The sequence below is a fragment of the Eretmochelys imbricata genome, chromosome 4, assembly GCF_965152235.1.
Source record: "Eretmochelys imbricata isolate rEreImb1 chromosome 4, rEreImb1.hap1, whole genome shotgun sequence".
Classification (NCBI taxonomy): Eukaryota; Metazoa; Chordata; order Testudines; family Cheloniidae; genus Eretmochelys; species Eretmochelys imbricata.
The window spans coordinates 43,423,832-43,433,185 of NC_135575.1; positions in this window are offsets into that span (position 1 = coordinate 43,423,832).

The following is a 9,354-nucleotide window of genomic DNA, read 5'->3' on the forward strand; positions in this document are numbered from 1 at the left end:
GCTGCATCTTAAGGACAAGAAGGCAGCTGCATTAGGCAGGGAGAAAATCTACTTTTAAAAGTGTAGTATTTAGAAAACAGCCTTTAATTTACATTGCTATGTGTAGAAAGAATTGTTAGACATCAAAGGCAAGATTCTGCCACCCCTACTCACACTGAGTAAAACCTTACTTTACTAACACTGATTTCAATGGGGCTTGCTTGTGGGGTATTGTACCAGTCAACATAAGGGTGGCAGAATCTGCAACAACATGAGAACAATGGGCCAGATCCTCAGTTTATGGAATGCAGCATGGCACCATTGGCTGGCCCAATCTCATTAGAAGAAAACAGATAACCCAGAGTAGACGTCAGTTACAGGATTGGTGTAAGAGGGTCAGAGCCAGAGCCTGACAATAAAATTCATATATATATGGAGAGAGAGAGAGAGAGAGAGAGAGAGAGAGAGATCAACACTCAGAGATCATCCAGAGCTCTAAGATAATAATAGAGAGCCCCTGACTAAGCCAGCCCTGATTACAGAATGGGCCCCACCTGAGAGAAATTAGATGATTCCAGGTTTAACTACTGAGTGGGCCCACCTGAGGAAGGGCTGGAGGAAAGAGAATACAGGGAGTCAAAAGGCGTCTGCAGGGTCTTGAGTGAACACCCAAAGAGCAGATGGGGAGACCTAGAAGGGAAGTAAAGAGGTGAGGAAGGAAATGTTGTAGGGAAAACTGTACTGTGGGTAGAAGATTTGATTTAGCTGTGCAGTATAGGGCTCTGGGCTGTAACCCAGAATTGAGGTTGGGACTGGATTCCCCTACCAGCCCCAAGGAAGTGGCGTACAAGGGTAGGTGAGCCCAGCGAGGGGGCTGCAGGCTGAATGTGACCGGGCTGAAGAAGAGCTGTGGAGAGGGTGGAAGCTTTTGATCTCTGTTAAGAGAGTTTTGTTTTGAACATTAATTTGGGTAGCTGACCCTGGAAGGAATGGGCTAAAGACTGTGCCCTGGCTGGAAGGATATGAGTTCTCCAAAAGAAACCACCACCGCCCCAGAGTGAATGTTGACAAGGGCTGTTACCCCACAAGGACATTGTGATGCCATGCCTGGCCATGAGGAAGTGCAGAGTAGTGAGTAAACCTTGTTACAATGCTTTTTCTTGCATTACTTTAACTGCAGCATGTCTGAAATGACTACATTTCTGTAGTTTTGCTTGTCCACTCTCTCTTTTCCTACACTTCATGGCAAGCACTGTATCTCAGCCCTAGTCTACATCCAGCTGATGATTGCACCTTTGGCAAACATCAAATGACTGACTGTCCTTGGCCACTTTTATATTGCGTGAGTATATGTGCTGCCAGACCCCTATCTGCAGAAGTGATTCTTTCTGCAGCAAATTAACATGAAGTGATTTACTTTGTCCATATTGGATACAAGGTTAAGGGGGTGAGGGAATCACTTCAGGTTGTACTTGCTTTTGAAATCTTTACTTCCATATTCCATAAGGTCTTTGGAAGACATTTCATACAAAATGAAATCACAGATTGCCTACTTGAAACTTCTTTTTTGGATGGGATAAGTATTGCTGGTAAGTCATATAAATAATTGATCTGTTAAGACTTGAGTTTACTTAGCTCCTGGCGTAGCCTAAACTTGGTTGTGGGTTTTTGTTTTTGTTCTACATAGATTGGGCTGCCTTGGAACAATAAATAAACTCCAAACTAGAAAAGGCACATTCTGTGCATTAAGGGCTGGCTTCCTCTTTCCTTTACTTTCACTGAGCAGTACTTTCATTCCATGGGCTAGGACCTCAAAGCAAATCCTGCAGTGGGGAGACGCTGCAGTGCATTGAACATGGCCCAATAAGCTGTTGCCAAGGTGATGCTGTCAGGAGTTGTTCCAACACCCTGGACCAGTTGAAGTTTCTTCTCGATTGGGCTGATTGAGGAAGTAGAGTGGAAGGTGAAACCCTGGCTGCAGCAATACATGCTTTTATCTGGGATGGGCAGAGGGGCTGTTTCCTGCTTCTGTTGTGCATAGCTGGAAGTATAAAACAAATCTGTTTCTTTTCCAGTTTTCCCCTCTCTTTAACATAGACATGATAACTTGTTGTAGGGAGTTTGGACAACTCACCATGATGGTGTCCCTTCTTGGCATGCACTATTTTATTTATAAAAATGGATATTATTATTCCTGACCTTCTGGGAAGGATTAATGGACAGGCAGTGGATACTGAAGAGGTGGAGCCACTATTTCAAAGCCAGTCAATAAATTACCTAACTGCTTTAGAAGTAGGTTTTAGTTTCCTGTTTGAGTGCTAGCTAACAGATCTTTTAGGGCCAGACTTTGGCATTTGCAGAAAGTCTTATGCAAATCCAGAAAGGACATGTAACTGACCAATTTGCCATGCAAATAAATCTGCCTACAAATGTTGAGGAAGCCTTTAAGGAGGCCTGTTCAACATTTGGCCTGGAGAGTCAGACACGAAAGGTAGAAATATAGAAGTTGTTCCACTTATTTGTAGCAGATTGCTTCTCTAATGTCCATATGTACGTGTGCCTTTATGATGACAGTTAAGGGACTGGGTGAATTTGTTTTTAAATTGCAAAATCTGTTGGAAAAAGGGATGGTGTCCTAGCCTCTGTTAGCCCAAAGCTGGGAATGGGCGATGGGGTGGATCATGTGATTACCCATTTTCTTCATTCCCTCTGAAACACCTGGGATTGACCACTGTCGGAAGACAGGGTATTGGGTTAGATGGACCTTTGTCTGACCCACTATGGCCATTCTTGTGTTGAATAAGTTTTCATAAAGGTGTGTTCAGCTATTGAGGATCTAATTGCTCGCTTTCTGGTGGCTGCCAGGCCAGCGGTGGACCGGCCCCCCGGTGGCCACCTTTTTAGTTTGCATTAGGATTAGGAATCTTTGAATCCCTGTCTGAAATGAAATCAACATCTCAGTCTGTATTCAAATACGTTAACCAGGTTTAAAATGTAATATAATGAAGTGACTTCAAACAGTTCAGCATGGGGAGAGAGCAATTTAATTAGGGCAATATTATTTATTTTTTTTGACTGAGTTGCTGAGAAATTGCAGCCATAAACGCTAACATCATTTTTGTTTAGTTTTGAAGTTATTTGCAAGTAGCAGGAAGTATGAAATGAGTTTCCACCCATAGGTGAAACTTTCAAGCAGAAGTAAGTATCTTTTCTTCACCTCTCTGTGGATGTTTGTGTCACCTTCAAGTCTGCAGCACCATTTATCTTTCTCATGTTCCTAATGTGTGTGTTTCCCATAAACTTTATTTTAAAGCAAGGCAAAAGTGTGCTCGTAGGGCCTCGCTCCTGTCAGTTATAGAGGAAGCAGAACTCAAAGCTTTCTGGGATGTCTCGGCACTGGGAATGGGCAAAAAACTTAAGGCAAAATAATTGGTCACAATTTCACCAATCCCTCCCAATTTGGATTTTCAAATGCTAATCAGCTTTGTATACAAACCTCCTCAACCAATCCCTGACCCACACGCCTCATATGTTTTGGCTTCAACACCACTTCTGCCTTTTAAGACAAATCGCCAACAGCACTGTGGCTCTCTTGTTTGTCCCATAGTATGTACATCACACCTGTGACAAACAGCAGGAAAACATCTAAGATGTATTGCTCTTCAGATTCCAGTCAGACACACATGTGCCATGTACCAAAACCTACCTAACTTGTCAACTGGTAGAAGAGTTATGTGGGGAGGGTGGACAGAAGATTTCCTTGAGCTTCTAGAAATAGGGTAAGGGCTAAAGAGGATCAGTTGGATCTACTGAGCCCCATATTAAAAGGCAGAGAGGAGTTGCAGCAGCAGAAGGATCATGGAAACAGACTAGGTGATCAGTGGGAATTTAAATGCCCTCTAGTAGCAGGGAGAGTGAAATAGATTGAGTGGCAGGTGGAAGAAGGGATATATGGAGCAGCAGGGAGGGAAGATTATCCTGAACTTCTGGAAGTAGGGTGAGGGCTAGAGGGAGGATCCTTAGGATCCAGGCCTGGCAGATGGATTTGGGCCCTGATACAACAGTAAATTAATAAACAGAGTGCACACAACTGATTTCTGCTGGGACAAAATCAAGGAAAGAAATGCACCCTGGTTCATACCACTTTAGGTTATAAGACCTGAGAGAATGGGGACAAGCAGAGGCAAGGAATCCTGGACAATGAGTAAGTCACAGGCCTGGGACTCGAGATCTGGCTTCAATTCCCTGTTCCATCACAGACTTCCTGTGTGACCACAGGCAAGTTACATATTCTCTGTGCCTCAGTTCCCCATCTGTAAAAGATGAGGAGAATAATACTTCATTATCTCAAGGGGTGGTTGTGAGGATAAATCCCTAAACACTAATGGGATGCTCAATATCTGTGGTGATAGATGCCATAGTACTAACTAGCGATGTGATTCTGACTCAATCAACTCATATGAGCACACTGCTGACTTAAACAGAGGTTGTGGGAGGGGAAGAAAGAAAGAGTGCTCCAGTTTTGGTGATCTTGGCCCTATATAGTCTAAATCCACCACTGCAAGATGGAGGGTGATGTATATAAATTGATTCTGTTAAACTTTCTAAAAATCATTCAGATTTTTGGATATTTAGCTGAACCTTTAAAATTTAAAACCATCTCTCCACAGGACTGTTTTAGATCAGCAGGCAAGGGAAAACAAACAGACTTAGAAGACATGGCTAGGGGAACCTGAGACAGAAAACAGTTTTATTGGACAGGGTAGGACAGTATTGCTCAGGAGACCAAGGACAATTTTATGGGTGATGGGCAGGGTTATACTTTGAGGATAAGCCATAGTACCCAAACCCTCTCCAGAAACAATACATGACAATCGAAAGGGAAAAAATCAACTCAGTTGTAAACAAGTTGAGGTTGCCAGTGCCTGGAATAATTAGCCACCTCCCAGATGAAAGTGCTAACTGGCTCTACCTCTATATCTTTTCCCTTCTAATATCATATGGTTGCCTTCCAGAGTAAATCCTAGAGGGATTTAAATTTCAGCTGGAGGTGTTGTGCAGCCAACAGTTAAAGTACTGTATCCTTATTGGTAGTGCAGTAGTACCAAGATGCCATAAGTAGGTTGGGCCCCCTTGTGGTGGGTGCTGTACAAACGTATGATAAATCATAAACAAAACCTTTTAAAATCTAGACCTCGGAAACTATCATTTCCACTTGGTTCAAGCAGAAATGGTGATTCTTTCAGTCCTACTTGGGGGCCCTGCTGGGAAGCATCACCGAGATGGCAGCTATCACTGAGCATATGTCTCCACTGCAAAAAACAGTGTGTTCTTACCCTAATGAAATACAAATTATTTTTGCTGTTTATTGTAAAAACCTCTGGATCTCAGCTACACCAAGCTCTGAAGTTATCCAAAAATATCTGGAGGTAGCAGAAATGCCCAAGATAAACAAAACTGATAAATAACAGAAGAAATCTTAGACTGTAGCAAGTATGAAAAGTGGTAAAGCTCTAGGACCTGATAGCTTTCCAGCTGAATTTTACAAGGTATTTAAGAGGGTCCCTTGAGAGGTACCTCTTTAATGAGTTGTAGAAATACCTCTAACTGAATAGCATTTGAGAAGTTGCAGTGACTGTTCTTGCTGAAGTTGGAAAAGACATTATCTTGTTGGGCAGCTCTCATAGGCCCATATCATTGTTGAACCATGTCTAGGGCTGCAGATTTGTCACAGCATTCTTAGTCAAATTACAGAGCAGTCACAGTACATTTAGTAAAATTTTGTGATTTATTTTGATAAAAAATACTATGACAAATAAAGGCAGCTGGAGGGGGGGGGGAGGGGATGAAGAACGCCCGCCCTACAGCAGTGTCTCCTGTCCCATGGGGTTGCAGCTCCACTCACTCATATTTGGCCCTGCTGCCTCCCCATCATGATGGCAGGGTGACTGGACCAAACCTAAGTGGCATTGTGACCATGTGCACTGATTTGCAACACCAGCCCAGGGACATGCCCAGCCCCACAGGACAGAAGCAGCTGCTGCAGGGTGAGTTTATTAAAATCATGGACACAAACACATAATGGACAAACAGGAAAATCACAGTATCCATAACATGTCTTCCCACCAAGACAAACCTGCAGCCCTTATCATGAAAAAGATTTTAGCAAAAAACTAGTGAGCCAATGGCAATCCATGCTCTCAGCTTATAAATCCAGATCAAACTGGATTTATTAAGGATAGACAGATCTCTCCAAATATTATTGGACTACGTGGAATCATCCATAATGCCAGACCGATAAAACAAATTCCTCTCTTTTTGACTTGATGCACAAAGCCTCTGATAGAATACAGTGAAACTTTTGTTTCTAATCCTACCCTATATGGACATTGGTCCCCAGTTCTGTAAATGGATAACTGCTCTTTACACAAAAGCAGCTGTATGAGTTAATGGACTTAAATCTCCCATTTGAACTACACGGAGGGACTAGGCAGGGATGTCCACTCTCTCTACTTTTTGCACTGGCCCCAGAACTTTTTGCCCAGAGGATAAGGGACAGTGAATCTGTATCGGAATAAAACTTGCAGGAGCACATCAAAAAATAGCTTTATATACAAATGATGTAATATTTTTATCTAAACCAAATATTTCCCTAAAATTAGTTTCTTAAAAAAATCCATAACTTTGGGAAAGCATCTGGATTTAAAGGAAAATATGCCAAATCTGAAATGCTAGGTATAAATTTACCAGACTTTGAAAAGTCACTCCTCCAGGAAAAAAAAAAAAGTACAATTGAGCAGCAAACCCTATAAGATACTTGGGAATTCAAATCTTAAACAACACATAAGGTGCTCTGTAATTTAAATATCAATCCACTACTTCAGCAAATGTAAAAAAAATCTGGAGTGCTGGAGAAAGTATGCCATTTCTTGACTGAGAAGAACAGTCACGGTCAAAATGTAAGTTTTGCCAAGGTCATCTTTCTGGTTTCAATCTTTCTGTGATCATCCCAGACAAAACCCGAGCACAAATACAGAGGATGGTAGTTGTGGAAAAATTCACACGCCAAATACATACCCAGCAAAATAGACAGAAGACAAAGAGATAAATATTTGGTTACCTTTTATTCAACGTAAAGTATGTTCACATGCAAAAATACCCAGAGCACCTATCCAAGTTTTTTAGCATATTAACATTTGATAGGTTTCAGAGTAACAGCCGTGTTAGTCTGTATTCGCAAAAAGAAAAGGAGTACTTGTGGCACCTTAGAGACTAACCAATTTATTTGAGCATAAGCTTTCGTGAGCTACAGCTCACTTCATCGGATGCATACTGTGGAAACTGCAGAAGACATTATATACACAGAGACCATGAAACAATACCTCCTCCCACCCCACTCTCCTGCTGGTAACAGCTTACCTAAAGTGATCACTCTCCTTACAATGTGTATGATAATCAAGGTGGGCCATTTCCAGCACAAATCCAGGTTTTCTCACCCTCTGCCCACCCCCACACAAACTCACTCTCCTCCTCTTCCTCAGCTCTCGTCCCCTAACGCCCCTACTCTACTTGCGCTATATTGATGACATCTTCATCTGGACCCATGGAAAAGAAGCCCTTGAGGAATTCCACCATAATTTCAACAATTTCCATCCCACCATCAACCTCAGCCTGGTCCAGTCCACACAAGAGATCCACTTCCTGGACACTACAGTGCTAATAAACGATGGTCACATAAACACCACCCTATACCGGAAACCTACTGACCGTTATTCTTACCTACATGCCTCCAGCTTTCACCCTGACCACACCACACGATCCATCGTCTACAGCCAAGCTCTGCGATACAATCGCATTTGCTCCAACCCCTCAGACAGAGACAAACACCTACAAGATCTCTATCAAGCATTCTTACAACTACAATACCCACCTGCGGAAGTGAAGAAACAGATAGATAGAGCCAGAAGAGTTCCCAGAAGTCACCTACTACAGGACAGGCTTAACAAAGAAAATAACAGAATGCCACTAGCCGTCACCTTCAGCCCCCAACTAAAACCCCTCCAACGCATTATTAAGGATCTACAACCTATCCTGAAGGATGACCCAACACTCTCACAAATCTTGGGAGACAGGCCAGTCCTTGCCTACAGACAGCCCCCCAACCTGAAGCAAATACTCACCAACAACCACATACCACACAACAGAACCACTAACCCAGGAACCTATCCTTGCAACAAAGCCCGTTGCCAACTGTGCCCACATATCTATTCAGGGGACACCATCACAGGGCCTAATAACATCAGCCACGCTATCAGAGGCTTGTTCACCTGCACACCCCCCAATGTGATATATGCCATCATGTGCCAGCAATGCCCCTCTGCCATGTACATTGGTCAAACTGGACAGTCTACGTAAAAGAATAAATGGACACAAATCAGATGTCAAGAATTATAACATTCATAAACCAGTCGGAGAACACTTCAGTCTCTCTGGTCACGCAATTACAGACATGAAGGTCGCTATCTTAAAACAAAAAAACTTCAAATCCAGACTCCAGCGAGAAACTGCTGAATTGGAATTCATTTGCAAATTGGATACTATTAATTTAAGCTTAAATAGAGACTGGGAGTGGCTAAGTCATTATGCAAGGTAGCCTATTTCCCCTTGTTTTTTCCTACCTCCTTCCCCCCCCCCCCCCCCCCAGACGTTCTGGTTAAACTTGGATTTGTGCTGGAAATGTCCCAACTTGATTATCATGCACATTGTAGGGAGAGTGGTCACTTTAGATAAGCTATTACCAGCAGGAGAGTGAGTGAGTTTGTGTGTGTGTGTGTGTTTTTGGGGGGGAGGGAGTGAGAAAACCTGGATTTGTGCTGGAAATGGCCCAACTTGATTATCATACACATTGTAAGGAGAGTGATCATTTTAGATAAGCTATTACCAGCAGGAGAGTGGGGTGGGAGGAGGTATTGTTTCATGGTCTCTGTGTATATAATGTCTTCTGCAGTTTCCACAGTATGCATCTGATAAAGTAAGCTGTAGCTCACGAAAGCTTATGCTCAAATAAATTGGTTAGTCTCTAAGGTGCCACAAGTACTCCTTTTCTTTTAACATTTGATAGACATGCCCGGTCTGATAAATGTGTAATCAGAGCTGTCACTTCACTTAATCAAACCTCTAGACGGGACATGTCCTAGGTGCTGTAAGGATGCTTGCTCTGGGCAATGGTGTTGAACAGAGAACTCTGGTGACCACAGTCCTATACAACATGCGGCTGAGTTTGCTGGTTTGGTGCTGCTAATTGGTTTTGCTGGTACAGGCAGTCCTCGACCTTACAACGTTTGCGTTACAATGAATGGCACTGAGGACGCTTCT